The sequence below is a fragment of the Peromyscus eremicus genome, chromosome 12, assembly GCF_949786415.1.
Source record: "Peromyscus eremicus chromosome 12, PerEre_H2_v1, whole genome shotgun sequence".
Taxonomy (NCBI): Eukaryota; Metazoa; Chordata; class Mammalia; order Rodentia; family Cricetidae; genus Peromyscus; species Peromyscus eremicus.
The window spans coordinates 50,600,722-50,615,498 of NC_081428.1; the positions used below are offsets into that span (position 1 = coordinate 50,600,722).

Consider the following 14,777-nt stretch of genomic DNA (forward strand, 5'->3'; position numbering starts at 1 on the left):
GTCTCTGTGGCCTCTGCACTTTAAGAAACTACAGCAGCTAATGTGAGAATTCTTTCACCATGTGATCCAAGGATGGCTTCATTAATTGGGAGGTAAAGATGTCTGGGGCTCCTCAATCAGCCACACAACAGGCAAAAGAGAATGATGAGTCTTTCCTAGGTTGTTGCTGTTGTTGTTGTTATTATTATTATTATTATTATATCACAGGTTAATTTGGCATCCAACAAATGCTGCAATGAATCCCTTAATTATCTGATGTTCCCCAGTCCTCTCCAAATTTTCTTATAAGCTGAGCTCACTATTTACTATTTCAGTATTCTCTTTAGCACCTATGGTGTTGGGCAAATGTAAGTACTCAATAAATACTTGATGAACTGAATTAAAAACACAGTATTAGCACATTAATAGGAGCAACTTATCATGCCCTACTGATCTAATTAAAAGATCTGGCCTTCTTAAATAGCACAATTGTACCCACATGGAAATTTTAATGAGAAAAAGAAAAATTACCCAATTGAACAGTTAACAGTTTTCCTCTTAGCAAGAGTTTCACACATATTTTATGGATAACAAGCTCAGAGAAAAATGCTCAAGGTGTATGTACATATGGAAGACTACACATTTAAGGGGTTATTACAATGAAAATTCCATAACTGAAGTTAAGACATTATGTAGCAGCAAAGTCAATTAATGTCAAATCAACCTTCCCTCCCCCCCTTCCCCCAAGACAGGGTCTCTCTGTGTAGCCCTGGCTGTCCTAGAACTAGCTCTGTAGACCAGGCTGGACTCAAACTTCCAGAGATCTGCCTGCCTCTACCTCCAGAATGCTGGGATTAAAGGTGTGCGCTACCACTGCATGGCATCAAATCAACTTTTATTAAAGATGTATAATAACCTGTGTATATAATAAATACAGCAGTCACATTTAACACACAATTTTTTTTTTTTTTAGTGTCTGTTAATGACAAATTCAGTACTAGAGTACACTGTTCCTATCGTTGGAATGTTCTAGCCTGCCATATTGCATCTAAGGAATACAATGAGGATTATGCCATTGAACATAGAGACCCTGAAGGCTAGCAGTCATATCAACATATAACTGTGGCAATCTGATTAAGTCCTAACATAGACATAAATGCAAGTGGTCTGGGGACCATGAAAAAGAAAATAATCAATTTGCTGGGAAAAAAAAATCAGGTAAATACAAGGAAAAAACCTGAAAGCAGGACATGGTGGAACACAACCATAATCCTAGCACTTGGAGGCAGAGGCAGGTGGCTCTCAAAAACTTGAGACCAGCTTGGTCTACTTAGGGAGCTCTGGGATAGCCAAAGCTACTTAGTGAGATACTATCTTAAAAAAACAAAACAAGGGGCCTAGAGAGATGGCTCAGAGGTTAAGAGCACTGAGTGCTCTTCCAGAGGTCCTAAGTTCAATTCCCAGCAACCACATAGTGGCTCACAACCATCTGTAATGAGATCTGGTGCCCTCTTCTGGCCAACAGTCATACATGCTGTATACTAAATAAATAAATCTTTAAAACAAAAACAAACAAACAAACAAAAACCCACGACCACCACCACCAACAACAAACCTTTGCATCCATACATGCCCACAGTAACCTTCACTGAAAGCAGTGGAGGGCACTGCTAAGAAGCAGCAAGAATCAAACCCCAAACCATGGCTGTAATGAGTCCCAGGGTGTTCTAAATCACAGAAACAAAACACCCCTTGCCACTGAATTGTAAAAGAAAGAAACAAGTCTATATGTTAAATAAACCCATACTATCAGTACAAGGGGAGACTTTACACAACATGTAGCATGCAAGTTCAAAGAGAGCTTGTCATAAAAACAAGCCAAGGTGTGGGAGTCACCTTTCCTAGATAGGTGTAGCTACACCCGTCATCCAAGACGTGTCTCTTTACAGCAATGGAGACCAACACTGGACACCACGTGGAGAACAACAGACTGAGGGGGGCCAGGCCCGAGTGCATACATCTACATCACAGCTCCTGAATCCCTGGTTCCATAAACATCATGGGAAAGACTGTAAGACCCAGCAAACCAGGAAGTCTGCTGTGAAATGGTTTCTCCTAGAAATGGCTGCGTAAACAAGTCAGGAACAATGGCAGCAGCGGTGGGCACGCTAATGTGGAAGGGAGAAAAGATCACCACGTGCCCATCCCTAGACAAGCAATAATAATCAAAGGAAGAGAGGCTATCTATCAACTTGAGAGTAGAGGGAACATGAGAGGAGGTTGAGGGAGGAAAGCTGGGAAGGGCTGAGGAGAGAAGGAGAGGAGAAAGTGATAAAATTCTGTTTCAATTAAAAAACATTAAAATAGCTGAGTGGTGGTGGTACACACCTTTCATCCCAGCACTTGGAAGGCAGAGCCAGGCTGATTTCTGTGAGTTTGAAGCCAGCCTGGTCTACAGAGAGAATTCCAGACAGCCAGGGCTACACAGTGAAACCCTGTCTTGAAAAAAAAAACAAGTCAACCAAACCAAACCAAACAAAACAATGTTGAAATAAATAAACAAAAATTAGGGTAATCTCGCCTAAGAAACCCTCTTAAAAGTATAATTAAAATTTTTAAATTTTTGTTGTTAGAGAGGTTGGCACACACTTTTAGTCCCAGCACTGGGGAGGCAGAGGCAGGCAGATTTCTGAGTTCAAGGCCAACCTGGTCTATAGAGCCAGTTCCAGGACAGCCAGAGCTATAAAGAGAAACCCTGTATCGATAAACTAAACAAAATTTGTTGTTGGCTTGGTAAAATGGTTTAGCGAGTACTTGCTGCCAAACCTACCCCACACAGCAGAAAAGAGAAGTAACTCTCGGGTTATCCTCTGACACTGACACACACACACACACACACACACACACACACACACACACACAGTGTCAAATGCAAGCCTCCTTCTCCTCTGATTTTTCCCTCCCTCTCTTCCCCCTCTCTTTCTCAATAAATGTAATGAAAAACTAAAACTTCTGTTGGTGCAGAGCATGGGGGCACACACCTGTAATCCCAACACTTGGGAGATAAAGGCACAAAAGCTGTTGCAAATTCAAGGTTGGCCTAGGAGCAAAAAGAGATCCTATATCAACACACACATATGCTCAAGGTGTATGTGCATGTACATACCAAAGATTACATATTTAAGGGGCCTGCCACATAATTACTTAGACCCTACCCTATATATTGTTGATAGGGAGGGGAATTACAAGGAGTAGGGATCCATATCTTGAGAAACACCCATGTTAGCAACAGCAGGGATCTAAATTGCATTAGCTGTGGGAGTGAGGGGGTCCAAAGGTTCAAACGGAAGGCTTTAGGGCAAAAGTTGAATACACACTGAACGCTTGCCACGGAAAACCCTGGAATAGAAGCGGAACAGTCTGGACATTGTACCAAGCTTAAGGTAATTTTCAGCCCTGGCTGCTGAGCAGAATTGCCTGGAGAGCTTTAAGAGCTATACCCACAGCCTACCTCCCTCCAGATCAAAGGTTATGTCTGGGAAGTGAAACAGGGTGATTACAACAAACAGTCCAGTTTAGGAACCACTGAGCTTGACCACAGGAAGGAACGATGTGAGATAACATTGAGACCTGGGTTTAAAGGCAGTGGTTCTGTGCCTGCTACCTGTGGAAGCTTCTCTTCCAACGTGAGTTAAACAGTGTTTTCTGAGTGTTTCCTGCACACCCAGCTTACTGTAAAATCTGATTTTTTTTTTCACTTTTGTGATGTTCCATAGACAAAGCTACAAAATAACTATTCTAAGTGGCCTTTACTATACTGCAAGGAAATGCTTTTGTATCAGGAAATGTCCTAAGTTTCACCCATGCCCAAACTTCACAAAACTACTTTTAAATACACGGAGAATCTAAGTAGGTACCCAACCTTTTGATATTGTGACACAACCTTATCATTTATACGGTGCACCCTCAAGAGCCACACAATCAGATTAAGAAAAAAAAAAACTAAGGTATTGAATAAGTTTCCAGTTTTGTGTTGGACCACATTCATGGTTGTTCCGGGTCACATGTGGCTGGCGGGCCTTTGGTGTGACATGCTTGACACAGCTTTCATTTATAACTCTTGGTTTCAGAAAGTGGAATGATTACAATGTATCTGACTTATTTTGCAACATATACTTTCAGTGTACTTCCCAAACAAATGGCAACACAGTACCTACACAGCAAACCGAGAATCCTGGGGAAAAGGAAAACGTCACTAAGGTGACTGTTGAGATGGCAAAAACCAAGTCTGGCTGGCCATGGGGATAAGATGCTGCAGGGTACACCTACCACGAAGTCTGCTTAAGAAATCTGTCCATTGCTACCTATAAAGTTAGCCAGAACTGTCCTGAATGTTTCTTCGCTCTACTTAGTGGTAAAATGTTATTCGAACATTAGTGAGGCTTTGGCAGTTAGTTTCATGTGATCTCTTATCTGCAGACGAGGTCAATAAAAGCAAAAAGACCCCCTCAGAGAGAAGAGAACTCAACAGTCAAAATGCCCAACCTCAGCAAGAGCCCAGAAACCCCATGCTTGTTCAGGAAATACGAAATCAGACGAGCTAGTCATTCGCTTGGAACAGTGCTGTTCAGAAGCAAAAAGATGGGCTTCTAAAAAGAAAACGCCAGCCTAACTCTCCGACACAGGGGTGAAAGTTATAAAAGCCAGCAGTACGAGTTTGACGAGTGGGTCAGAAGGAAAGTCAGAAGACAAGGAAAGAGATGGAAGAGATGGCAAAAGGTGAAGGAGGCAGGCAAAGGCCGCCCGGTGAGGACTTCGCTGCCCAGTTCTTTATGCACCCAGGACGGCATGGGGCCTCTGTCCGCCCGCGCGCACCGGAGCAGGGCGAGCCCCCGCGGGCCTGGCACCGAGGGTGCGGGCAGGCCAGGGTGAAGAGGGCGCTCGCCCGGGGACAGGTGGGCGCTCGGGGGTCCCCAGGAACGAGGGACACAGAGTCGAGCTAGCCCTCACCTCGCGCTGCTTTGGAGGGGGTGGGTGGAGCTGAGCCCGGGGCCGCCCCCCGGAGCCGCCCCCGCAGCCGCGGCCCAGGCTGTCAGCGCCCCCTCCCGCGGCCACTCACCCGCCGGCGACGCGCTCCGGGCCGCGGTGGCGGCGACCCCCGCCTGGGTCATGATCCCAGGAGCGGAAGGCAGCGGTGTCTGGCCGGCCAGGCGAGCCTCTGGGTCGGCAGCCGCCGCCTGCTTCTGCGGGGCTGGGGGAGCGCGGGCCCGGGCCCTCCTCTCCCCCCGCCCCCGGCGCCTCTCCTCGCGGCCACCGCCGCCGCCGCCGCCGCCGCCGCCGCAGCGAGCCCGAGCCCTCGAGGCCGGAGACCCGGCGGCAGCACGGCCTCAACTTTCCCAGCCCCCCTCCCCCCGCCCCTCCCGCCCGCCCGCCCCTCCCGCGGTCGCCGCTCCGCACGCGCACAGCCTAGCCTGGGTGCGCCGCGAGCCCGCCCCCGGCCGACCGGCCTGCCAATCCGGTGCTGGGGAGGCTGCCGTCGTAGCCAATCAGTAGCCGGGATGCCTCTGCGCTAGGCTAGGGGGCGGGAGGAGGTGGAGGGGCAAAGCTAGGAGGGGACAGGCCTCAGGCGGCCCAATGAACACGGCCGGGGGGCGGAGGTGTGCAAGTTGGGTTGAAAGAACAGGAAATATTCTTAAAGGTAGAATGACGGGCAGAAAGGAAAGCCAGTAGGTGTATGAGAAAGAGGTAAGCCTGGTTCCTTAAAGGGGACGCTTTGAGAAGCTAGAAAGGATGTTTTAAGAAACTTCTTGCATCCTGTTCTATACTGTGCTTCTGGCATATTTCAATGCAAGCTCAGAAGTGGAAAAAGTGAAGAGGAGGAGGGCACCAGAGGCTTTCGGAGATAGTCAGGTTCCTTTAGCCTGAGGATCAGAAGGCGGGAAACGGTGGAGGAGAATTCAGCTCTGTCCGGACTTCCCTTCCAGTGCAAGATCTTTGTAGACCCAAGGCTGCTGGAATTCGTAAACTGTTGACTCCTGAAATCCTTTATTTGCCAGAAAGCATGAAGGCCATTTTCAGAAATGCCCCGGAGCCCCCAGCTAAGGGAGGGAATGTGTGACTTTGGGGGATGGGGATTGGAATCCTAAACTTAAGTTACTAGACACTTGTATCTAGGACCGGAGACCTCAGAGTCCTCTAAGGTGCCTTTGGAGCTCTCGAACTGTAGTCCCAATTACCTTTTTTCTAGGTTTGTTTCATTTCACAAGCCTGTCTCCCTGAGACAGGTGTCGGGTCCTTCACCTAGTGGTGGTGAAAGATTTATGAGCTCTTCACAACCAGATATAGTCACATCTATAGCAAATATATAATGGAAGCAGACCTTGCGTTGAGAAAAAGATAAGTCCGTTTTGTCTTTACTACGCATTTTGAAAATCTGTGATGAAATGAATCTTTAACGTTGCTTCAAAACTGGTGTTAATAAGCAATCTGAATTTTTTTTTCACTTCCTTGTCCCATCTGGGCCAGGGCAGTGAGTTTTAATTAGCCTTTGAATGGATTTGTCATTCCCAAGTAAGTCCAAGCAGCAGAGATCTTATGACTCAGAGTCGTAATAGTAATACTAATAACTCATCCATGAAACTATAATGCTAATATATGTCCAGCTACACGATTTCCATCTGAGTAAAAATGTAAGGTTTTATGGGTAACAAATATCAAATCCAGGGTACATATAACTTCCTGAACTATAATACATTTAATTCTAAGTTAAAATAAAACATGTTGTGTTTTGTTGAGACAGGATCCCACTGTGTAGACTTGGCTGTCTTTGAACTCACAGAGATCCAGTTGCCTCTGCATCTTGAATATGACTGCTGGAATTAAAAGGGTGCACCACTACATCCAGATGCAAAAGAAAGTTTTGATGATTAAGAAAACAGAATTTAAGAGTTGTTTGAACTATTAATACCATTCAGACATGACTTTAAAATAGAAAGTAAATTATTTCTGACTGTTGAAGGTCAGAATATTAACTTTTAATCTTCATTTCCTAATTGAAGCCCATCCTAAACTGGTGAGATGGCGAGGTGGCTCAGAGTCAAGACGCCACCTGTCAACAACAGGCCTAATGGCCTGAGTTTGATCTCCAGAACCTACACGGTGGAAGAGAGAACAGACTTCAAGTTGTTCTCTAACCTCCAAACATGGACTATGCATGCATGTGTGCACAAACACATATATACACATATAAATAAAATGTAAAAAAAAATAAAGTCCAAATCTCAACTAGAGGTCTTTTTTTGATTAGCTTTATTCAACATTATTTAGCATGAGAGATTGAGATGATACCACGTAAGGGTAGCTGGTATGTGCTTAGTGTCTAGATTGGTAATAACATACAGTACGTGTAATTGAAACTGGTGTGTTTACAGGTCAAGTCCTTCAGACTGACTCTTTCACCCACTTATTTGAGTGGTACAGAAAGATTTGCATGGTATATAATCACTTGTTTGCATCCTCAGATTCATTTCATGAAATGGGCTTCAGCAGCAGCTCTGGTCAAAAGCTCAGCTGCTCAGAAGGCTCAGCTCCACCTACTCCCTCCTTGCTCTGACCTGCAATCATTGAAACGAATGTATCTCTTTCCAGTGCACCCCTCTTTTCCACCTGCCCACATCCTCTGTTCAACCAGGACTACGGAGTCTTGACCTGCGGCCATGCATGTGTGATGATAGTCCAGTTGCTGCACAGAATTGCATGGCCAAGTTCTGTGGGAGCCCGTTTTCAGGTTTCTCGTGGCTTTACCCAGCAGGTCTGCATTGAGAGGATGATTAGGACCACGGGCCTGAGTGCAGGTGTCTGAGATGGTCTGCACTTGGCTGTGCTGGGAGGGAGGTCTTTTGCTCCACCCCCTTCGCGTCTCTATAAATACCCTGGGGCAGAGACAGTCAGGGCCCTTTGGAAAAGGTTCCAGGCCCTCTGGAGGCTATCCTTTATTTTCTATCTGTTTATCTCCGCAAGATTCTCCGCAATAAATCCTTCTAATATTTCCTGCTGCTCACACTCAAGAAAACTCTGGGGAACTGTGGGGTTGGTGGGTAAATGCCCCACAAAGTTCACACTGCATGGCTTTTGCCTGCAATCACACACTCATCAAACTTGCTTTTGTAACTTTGAGAGTTAGGCTTTGTCTTGATTTAGAGGGCCAACTTTTGCTTTCTGAATAGGAGTAGTACAAGTATTTCCATGTTTCTAGAAGAAATATCCCAGTTTTTCTAGAGGTTGGAATTTTTATTTTGCATTCCCAACAGCAGTATATGAAGGGTCCAGATAGTCCACACCATCACTGACACCGAGCTATTCCTTAGTTTTTGAGACAGTCTCACTAGATAGTTCAGGACATCATTAAACTGGTCAACTTCCGACCTTAGCCTCCCTGGTGCTGGATTTACGAGTATTACAGGTGTGCACTACTTTTTCAAACAATTAGTGGTGCTGAGCATATATGTTCCCAAATCATATTGTTTTATTACAGTGGGTTTCTTTTCAGACACTATAATCTCTGGAAGCATCTCACTGACTTATAAAAGTTCTTTATACGTTGTACTGTTTTCAACAATTGTGCAGCTTGTGTTTGCATTTATAAGAATGGCTTACGTTTACTAACCTGTTTCGTCCACATAACCACCCTGCAATACAGCTCTTGTCATCATCACACTTATGAAGAAAGTCAGGGTCCAAGAAAGCAACTATTGCCTCAACAACTAGGTGGCCATGCTAAAACAAGTCACAATAGAGATGCCAACTCAGTAGGTGTTTCCCCAGGTCATTGTAGTCCATCTTTTCTTGATTTATTATGAATCTATCAGTCTAATTATGCCATTGCTGTGTCTATTCTTCAGAAATCAAGAGCTGAGATCTGAATCTTAGCCTGTTAGTCCTTGATGCAAAAACAGACTGAAACAGAAGTCTTTTCATTTAGAAATCCATTCTTAGAATGTCAATATAAAGCTTTACTGTTCCAGAAGCCCTTCAAGCTCTCTCTGAATTTACTCATGAAATACTTGTTTGGCCAGGTTTAAGTCTTATGTTGAACATGGATGGACACACACACACACACACCCCTATGCATGTGAATTTCTAACTGAAAGCAAATCCACCACCCTGCCTTTAGTCTTTCCTCAAAGTCTCAGTTTGTTGCCTCATGGGTTGAATGCCATTTTTATATCATAAAACAAGAGATTCATATGATTTGTTGTTTGTTTGTTGTTTTGTTCGAGACTGGGTTTCTCAGTGTAGCCCCAGCTGTCCTGGAACTCACTCTGTAGACCAGATTGGTCTCAAACTCAGAGATCCACCTGACTCTGCCTCCCAAGTGCTGAGATTAAAGGTGTGCTCCACCACTGCCTGTTGGGTTTTATTTCTAAATTAAAAGCACAGCCAGGCACTGCATTGGTACTTTTAATCCCAGCACTTGGGAAGCAGATATGTGAATCTGAATTTAAGGGCAGAAAATACTATTACTTAAGTCCATTTTACAGATAGATTACTTCTGGATCATACCTGTGGTATCATATCAAAAAAGTCCTTTAATCCCAGGAGAGGCCAGGCTGGTCTACAAAGTGAGTTCCAGGACAGCTAGGGCTGGGAGAGAAACCCTGACTTGAATAAACAGATCTTTTACTAATTAATACAAGGTCACAAAGAGTTTTACCTTCTAGATATTTTTAGTGTTTTCCTTAGGTCCAAGGGACATTGCAACAATTCATTAAAAAAACTTTAACTTTATTGCATTGGTGTGCAGTTGTCAGATCCCCTGAACTGGAGTTACAGACAGTTGTGAGCTGCTATGTGGGTACTGGGAATTGAACCTGGGTCATTTGGAAGAGCAGCCAGTGCTCTTAACCAGAGCCATCTCTCCCAGACTCTTGTTCTTGAGACAGGGTCTATGTACTCCTGGAGTTCTGCCATAAGCTCTACAACTGTCTTTCATTCCTTCTGATAACTTGTTTTCACTGTTATCCAGGTTGCTGCTGCTCAGCTAGGAATAGCGGACTGAGCTACCGTGCTTTGAAAATTATTTTTTGTATACTATGAAGATTTGAGTATTGATAAATATAATTTTTCCTACATGATTGTTGAAAGGAATATTCTTTCCTGGGCCTTGACAAAGCCAAGTGATCATGCAAGTGCAGATATGTTTATATACTCAGTTCTGTAGCAATGGTTGGTTGATGTTGACACTGACACCAGTTCAACTTTATGTGAACTCAATTAGTAAAGTTCTCCAAAACCCACCAGCAGCATTTTGTTTAATCATATCACTTGCAAATAAAAATTGTTTTTTACTCCTTTCCAAACTGCATGCTTAAAGCTTTTAATCATCAGGCTATGACAGTATAGAACAGTATATAAGTGCTAAGAGCAGTTTTCTTTACCTTTTTCCAATCTTAAATATAAAAAAGATCTCACCAATAAGGCTTTTATAGCTTTTCCAGGTTGTCTCTTTAATTCCCATATCATTCAAATTTTTTTGTCACGATAGTTAACTTTCATTGTCAATGGCACACTCTGGATGTACCTATGAGGGAGCTGCTGAAAATTTTAGCCAAAGAGAGGACTTAGCCTGAATGTGATACTACCTATGGGGCAGGGTCCCCAATGGGCAGAAATGAGAGAAAGCAGGTTGAGCATTAGCATTCACCCCCTTCATCCTGACTATAGAGGCATTGTGATCAGATGCCTCACAGTCCAGCTGCTGTGCCCTCCCCACCATGACAGACTGTAGCCTGTAGCCCTTCAAATTTCAAGGAAAAACAAAAAACCCTTAAGTTGTCTGTCAGGAGTAACTTAATACAGAAAACTGGCAATGGAGTAGGGATATTGTGGTGAAAAATACAACCACATGGTACTTAGGTTTTTTGTTGTGTTGGAGGATTGGGAATTTTGGAGCTAAGGGCTAGCACTCTAGAATGCAGTAAGTAGAGCTTAACTGGGACTTCAGATGACCATGGACACCAAACTCAAGATTTCAGAGGAGGAACGAGGACTCTCTCCAGATTACTTTAGATTTTTCATGATATAGAGAGTCTGCTTGCATTCTCATATCCAGAGAACTTCATGAAGCACAATTCAAAGCAACAGGCTATTTGTTGAAGGAGGAAATTTTAAAATGAAACAGAATTCATGCTGTGGTACAGGTATTGCTCACTGCTCTTGCTGAAATGTATGGTGAGGGAACAAAAAGGTATAAAAACTTAATAGCAAGTTGAAAGTGGAAAATAAGGCAAAGTCTGTAATTGTTAAGAGATTAGTGCCATTAAGAGAAAACCTCAGACCCTTCACTGAGGCAACAAGAAAAGGCTGTGTGCAACTCATCCAGCAAAGGATCCATTACAAAAGTGCAAATTCATCTTAAGAAAAAGCTCTGAGAAAGTCACTGGAGTTCCTGCTCAAAACCCACTGTCTACAGTTTTCTCAGGGTCACCACAAAGGCCAATACTGTGAGACAAGATCATCCATATCTTGAGCTGCCAGAACTTGGCAGAAGCATCTAAGTGGGGCGAATTTAGAAGAAAAGAAAGATTTGTCAGAGGACTATGGCAGTTCTAGAAGGCCAGATAAGCAACGTGTGGCAGGGTCAGATTCCAATCTGCAAGGTCCTGAAAGGACACTGCATGAAGGCAGGAAAGTGAACTCTAAGACTCAGGGATGTTGGAGATGCCAGGAAATGTGAAATGTTTGCCAATGAAAGCTGAAAATTGGAAACAGATGAAGACTAGAGGCTACGTTTTGTTGTGTGAGATTTTGGGTTCTGAGAAATAAAGTTTGCCTGGAGATCAGAGGGCAAAGCTAGACACTAGTTAACCACAGAGACCATGGCTCACGCCTTTAATCCCAGCACTCTGGAGTTGGTGGGCAGACATCTAGGCCCTTTCTGTTGGGAGATCCGGAGAGGTAAGAAATCACTGGTGACTGCCCTCTGCTCTTTCAGGTTATTACCCTGATATTTGACTCCTGGCTTTTGATAAGACTAATTAGATTCATGCTTCAAGGTGTGCTCCAGGCAGGAGACCTTCATCCTTCATCTATTAAGATGGAATATGATGAATTACACAAATTGATTTTCAATTCCTGGGACAAATTCTACATCATCACACATCCTTTTCCACATATTGCTAACTTGCTCATTTTAAAGGATTTTCTTTTTATTCATGAGGTAACAATCTATAATTTTCTTGACCTTACTCTTATTATAATGCTCTACTCATAAAATGGGTTGGGCAATATTTCTAAACTTCATAATCTAGAGTATGTAAAACTGGTTTCATATTTTTTTAAACATTCATTCATGTGTGTTCATATGTGGGCTCAGGGATTGAACTCAGGTCAGGCTTTACAACAGCAAGCATCATTACCTACTGAGCCATCTTGTGACAGGACTTCATTTATTTCACAAAATCTACAAATAAGCCACAACCCAAATGAGCCTTATTTCATTTGTACCACTGGTCACTTTTTGGGGGTCCTAAAACTTTCCTTGATATGGCTTTACTTCCATATTAACAGATGTCTGCTATAATTTCATTTAACTTCCTTTAGGTTTAACACTCCATTTCTCAAGATATAGACTTACAAACTGGATTCAAGTTTTTTTTTGTATATACATTCACCGCCACATATTATACTTTTAAGTAGTATCTGTAACTGTACCCTACAGCTTATCTTTCCAATATATTTCAAATGTCTTGTGATTTATTAAGAAATATGTTACACAGACTTCACTTAAGTCCCAGGTATGTAGAAACTTGAAAAATGTGTTATCTGGGATCATGTAAAATTTTCTCAGGGGAAAAAAAGAGCCAGAAGATGGGGAGAGATGGCTCAGCAGTTAAGAGCATTTGCTATTCTTGAACTCAGGTCCAGTTCCTAGTACCCACTGAACACTCTTTACAACCACCTGTAATCAGTCTGTTGAGGTGATATTGAATAGGTGGGGGCAGAATTAGCAAATGTGAGGGTAGCCTAGGGGTGCTGTTTACAGACCAGTCTTTATCCTAACATTGCAAGGCACTCAGTTCAACCCCAGGTACTACAAAGGAAAAAGGAGTAATGCTTATTACTAGTGCTAGGTGTCCCTAGGCCAGGGCCACACCCTCTTTTCACAATTTCAGTCACTGCCAGATCCCTTCTGGGTACCCCCCCATGACCAAATTTCATGATCTAAGTCAGTGTACTACCCTGTTAAATTACAAAACCACCAATAAGAAGTGGTAACTCAGTAATCATGCTCTAAATTTGGCCCCGGCTACATATTATAAAACGTGTACCTGATACCTACAGACACTACAGAAGGTGGGTTGGCTACTAGGCAGTAAGTAGTTACGGAAGTTACACTTGTAGGACTTACCAATGTTTAAGTGTAAGAGTAAATAAGACTTGAATAAGTAAATGCTTAATAGAAGTCTTGACAGTTATTCTTGGGGTCAACTGTCATCAGCCAAATAATGAAGACATGCTGAAAAGATAGCTCAGCAGTTAAAAGCACTTACCACTCTTATTACAGAGACCCTGTGTTTGGTTCCCAGTATCCATATGGTGACTCACAACTATCTGTAACTCCAGTTTCAGAGGTTTTGACACCCTCTTCTGAGCACATGCATGCATGAGGTACACATACCACACACACACACACTTAAAAAAATTAAAAACATGAAAGCGAGAGCTAGAGCTGGTATTGTTATTTAATTTCTTTTAAATGGGTGTATGTAACCCAACTTGGTCTTAAATTCAAGCTCTTATTGCTTCGGCCTCCTCTCCTGATCAAATGGTAAAATGTTGTAAGTCAATCACAATTAGTCTAGTCTCTACTAAACAACAACCACCCAGATTTGAACTAGTCTGTAATAGGAATCATTAGAAGGTCTTTTTAATAAAGACAAATCTGGGCTGGGTATTGGGGTGAACGCTGGAAGATCAGAGAAGCAGAACAAGCCACAGCTTCCTCGCCTTGCAAATTCCTCAGCTGATCCTGTTTCCTCAGACTGGAAGCCCCCGAGTCCTCATCCAAAATGGATCTCAGCTGAACTGCTGCTAAAGCCTAAAAGCTTACCCTGCTTAGTTCCTGGTTTTCACGCTTTACATACCTTTCTGCTTTCTGCCCTCACTTCCTGAGATTAAAGGCTCACTTCTTGGGATTAAAGGCTTGAGTCACCATGCCTGGCTGTTTCCAGTGTGGATTTAAACTCAGAGATCCACATGGATCTCTGCCTCCCAAGTGATAGTATTAAAGGCGTGTGCTGTTCTGTTCTCTGACCCCAGGTAAGTTTATTAGAGTACACAATATTTTGGGGAACACCACACTAGTCTGCTAATTTTAAATTGTAGCTTGACTAAAGATCAGAATGGAATAAAGCTACACCAATCCAGAGAAACATATTAGGTTTGATACAATCATAACCACAATACAGAGCTTCTGATGCATAAATCCTGAACTATTTTTGGTGTTTTGACTCACCAGGCTCATAAGCCTTATGAAAGTTTGTTTTTAATGTTTAAAAAAAGGCAGAGTAAAAAATATTTTCTCTCCATACTGCTTTATAACATTAAAGCAAACTCAAGATTGATGAGAGAACTTGTTCACTTTTGTACAGGAAACCTTCAGCCAGCCAAAGTGATGGTATACACCTATGATACCAAATTTAGGAGGTAGGAGGAGGAATCCAAATTGCGCCTCAGCTGCATACCAAGTTCAAGGTGAAACCTTGTTTCATAACTAGCTGTCTCCTCCAAGGGTCCTT

General features: G+C 43.1%; 1 protein-coding gene across 1 annotated transcript in view; it reads right to left on the reverse strand.

Moving 5' to 3' along the window:
* Usf3 (upstream transcription factor family member 3) overlaps positions 1-5,231 on the reverse strand; it is a 65,661-nt gene extending 60,430 nt beyond the window's left edge. The window contains exon 1 of the mRNA XM_059277174.1: positions 5,099-5,231. The gene's annotated coding sequence lies outside the window, so the exon portion shown is untranslated. The remainder of the gene's footprint in view (positions 1-5,098) is intronic.
* Positions 5,232-14,777: the final 9,546 nt, after the last annotated feature.